General features: G+C 37.0%; 1 non-coding gene across 1 annotated transcript; it reads right to left on the bottom strand.

Annotated features, from left to right (window-relative positions):
• Positions 1-367: 367 nt before the first annotated feature.
• On the bottom strand, positions 368-504 carry LOC113188045 (small nucleolar RNA SNORA21). The gene has a single exon (XR_003301498.1). It is a non-coding gene; the product is annotated as a small nucleolar RNA SNORA21 (small nucleolar RNA).
• Positions 505-4,084: the final 3,580 nt, after the last annotated feature.

The raw sequence follows: 4,084 nt of genomic DNA, 5'->3' as shown, positions 1-4,084 counted from the left end.
TGGCTGTACTAATTCAAATTCCTATCAATGGTGTGTAAGAGCACCCTTTTTTTCTCCACATCCTCACCAGCACTTGTTATTTTTCATCTTTTTGATAATAGTCATTCTAACTTGGGTTAACATGGTATTTTATTGTGGTTCTGATTTGCATTTCCTTGATGGCTAATGAAGTTGAGAATTTTTTTCTTCAATTTATTGGCTGTTTGTCTTTTAAGAAGTGTCTACTCATATCCTTCCATTTTTAAATTGGGTTATTTGCTATTAAGTGTTTTGAGGTTTGTCTTGTGTACTGGATACCAATACTTTGTCATGGGAATAGTTTACAAATTTTTCCACATTCTGTAGCTGGTTGTTGTTTACTTTTCTACCTCATCATACCATCAATTGAAGCAAAACAACATAGCCTGATGCCGTTTCATCCAAAAGTGGTGTTTGCATTCTGCCCTTTCTTGACTACTCAATGGGTCACTAGTAAGAAAGCACATTAAGTGCTTTTAAAGGGGGGTTGGTTCAGATTTTGCCTGTGCCTGGGGCCTAGAAATGATATTGGTGCTTTAGCCCAGTTGCCAATGTCTCTCTTGGGCCAATCAACTTAGAATTTCAAAGCTGCCTTTAGACCCTTCCCTGTCACTTTGTCTGCCAATTCCAGAACTTCCTTAGCCACATGTTGCCTCCTGCATGTTTTACACTGAGACTTTTTTCAGTTTTGAAACTCCAGAGATACGATCTGTCCCCTTTACTACCTTTCAGAGATTCCCCAAAGTATTTTCAGATGGCACATTTTCTTTTCTTCCAAATCATAGTGAATTTATATTCTTTTAATATTTTTTAAGCTTTTCATAAAATTTGGGATGAGTAATTACATACATATGTGTGATCATATAATATTCCTTCTAAAATGTGTATCAATGTGAAATGATCCTGGAAATGCTGTTATATTATCATTCAATACCATCCAGTATTGCAGTGCTTTAGTATCTCTAGCTATTTAATACCATCAATACCTCTAGCTAGACCGAAAGTAGCTGTTAGCTAATGCCTCCAAATCCTCATTTCTGTCTTCATAGAAAATGTTATCCTACTGTTTTTGTCTCAATATCTTTTCTTAAATGTCTTCTCTGAATCAATCTTAAGATTTATTCTTCTTTTTAAGAAACCATGTAATTAAATGTCAGTATTAACCTGTTAAGGGTCTAAAGTTCTAAGGAAAAGATGAATTTTATTTTAGATATGTGGTGTTTGAAATGACTAAATACTACATACACAGGAACATTATGCAGCCAGTTGGAGATGTGGTGTTTTCACATCTCCACCTAATTTATGTTTTTAATCTCCACCTAATTTATGTTTCTGGGGATTGCTGTAAAAATCCTTCGTTCTCTTACTTTCCTAACAATCTGAGAGACATAACTGTGTCTTATGGGAAGTTTGGGGAAAAAATATTATCATTCGACCCTTTGTGGCTGATGCTTGGAGGACATCCAAGTAGCCCCCAAATCCATCTAATTCCATGAAAGGAGGATCAAAAATACAGAGTGACCAGAGAAGCACAAAGCTAATCTGCACTGGGTCTGAGAGTCCTAGGAAGGGACTCTGACTCCCTGACCATATACAGAGTGGAGGTAAAGCTGCTCTCATTTGAAGTTCAAAGAACAAGGTAACCTCAGTGAACATAACACTGACTTCCATCTTGCCATTCCATTTATTCATGGAAATCCTACTATTAATTGATGTCATATTATATGCTAGAGATTCAAAGAGTAGCAAGGCAGTTGTATTTGCAGCCAAGTAATCCACAACCCAGTGAGAGTCTGACATGTAGTCATACATGTATAGAATTACTACAGAAGAGATGTCCTCAAAGGGTATTCGAGGAGGAGTGGAATGGGGAGGATAAGCCACTCTCAAATCTCTACCCACTCTGTGGATTTCCTTTGGGTTGGAATATGCCAAAGTACTGTATACACTTCTGGACTTTTGTTTGGTTTTGGCTGACTCTGTGGAACACTGATTGGTATGTATTGCACAACTTATTTTTTTTCATGTAAGTGACTTAATCTTGGGTTTAGTGAAAATCTCTCCTATGATTCCTCCTCCAATTTTCCACCAACAATAGCTTATACATTGTTATTTGAATTCTGGACAAATGTCTCTTTGGCAGATTAGGTGTGGAATTGATTCATGGTTTCCATGAGGGAGCAGTTATGATTACAAGAAGTATGAACAAGAACATAGACAAGGGAAATAGGAAGACTGAACTGAGTCTCTGAAGGAAAATCACCACACTGAGAAGACTGTGAAGGCATGAGTCTTGATTTCTTAGGAGTGGTTTTGGCTATGGGTCATGAAGGGAAGAAAAACGTGCTGGATATTGTTTATTGGTTTGAAACATTATTCTTGTTCTTCCAAGTTCTGCCTTGCATTGTGAGGCTGGAATACAAAAAATTGCATTCCCCAGTTTATGTAGTGAGCCATTTCCAGTCTTGATTCTCCCAGTGTGAAGAATTTGTATGAATTTAAGAATGCAGAAAAAATGGAATCACTGACCTTTGGTTGCAGTGGCAGGTAGATGAATGAACACAGGACAGAAATGAAGTTTTGGAGTGGTGATTGGGTGACCTCTTGGAATCAGCCCCTCTGCTGCTAGTGGAAATTTCTCGAGTCTTATTTCTATGACTTATTGGAATGGATGCTTCCATGATTGTTACTTCCTTAGTCCTTTTCACAATTTTGTACATCTTTCTGTTATGTTATTTTAAAATTGGTTGAAATCCCTAGCAAAGCTTCTGTTTTCTTGATGGAACCTTGACTGAATAAAGGGAAATAAAGGCTGTTTCTTGAAATGGCAGGAAATATGTGTGTACCATTTGTGGATACTAACCTAGCACCCTGCCAGAGATGGCTTCACCAGGAATTAGAGGTGTGGATCTTTTGCATGAAGAGGAGCACATTTCTGGCAGGACAGGGCATTGAGACTAGACAGACATATACTGAAAACATCTGTACGTGCTTCACAGACACAGTAGCTCCAGGTTACCCAGACTTGTGGGGCTCTATTACATAGCATTTTAGTAGCCATGTGAACTGTAAAACTATATGGAATATCAAAGCATTGATAAAATTCAGGGAAATTCATAACAAGATATTAATAATCGTACATGGTTTGGATCAACTGCTACTCATTCCTTGAAATGTTTCCTTGAGTAATTGAAAGTTGAAACTTTATTTGGATGGCACTCATGATAGATGCAACTCCTTAGGAATGAAACTCAGTAGTAGCTTTCTACTACATTTGCAGCATAAAACTTTGAAGCAAGAACAAAAACAAAAACAAATAGACTACTAGAGATTTTTCCCTGAACAGTAATGATTTCATCCAAAAAGCAGGAATTATTTCCTCATTCCTGAATACTTAATGTCTGTCAGTCTTGTATTAAATCACTCTTATATGGCTTGCTGTGAGACTTCCAATTGGGGGCACATAAAGGAAGTTATGTGTGTCTTCAAGAACTTGAATTATTTATTGGCCTTTGCAAAAGCAAAAATGTGTTCAGGTGTAGGAAAACTGCATTCATTCCTATGTGTACTTCCAGTTGTAGTTCATGCCTGCTATCTCCTCTTGGAGCTCAGGATTTCTCTGGCTAGGATCTAGTTGGAAGATTTCCTCTTGTCATACTTTGCTGCTTAAAACCCTTCAAGTAAGTAGAGCATGAAATTTAGTAACCTGTCCCTGGAGATGGTCTGTTATTAGGTGTCTATATTCCTTATAATGGGGTCTGGTCTGAGTTTATCTGTCTACACTTGAAACATGTTTTATTCATCTCTCTCTCTGAACCTTTGCTTACTGTATTCTTAGATCATTTATTGTGTTAATCTGGATGCTAAGCTTTCTTCAAAGTCTAATCTCAATGTCTTGTTCTTCAAACGATTTCTTTATTTCATACTACTAATCAGCAATTCCTCCCATCTTTTAATGTTACAATGTATATGTCTCCTCTACAGTGATAGCAAATTCCTCTAGGATAGTCCTTTGAAGATATAAATCTTATTTTTCTTTATTATACAGTTTTAGCACAAACTAGCA

Source organism: Urocitellus parryii, chromosome 2 (assembly GCF_045843805.1).
Source record: "Urocitellus parryii isolate mUroPar1 chromosome 2, mUroPar1.hap1, whole genome shotgun sequence".
Taxonomy (NCBI): domain Eukaryota; kingdom Metazoa; phylum Chordata; class Mammalia; order Rodentia; family Sciuridae; genus Urocitellus; species Urocitellus parryii.
Note: the sequence above shows the minus strand (reverse complement) of the source record. Positions and strands in the feature narration are given on the sequence as shown.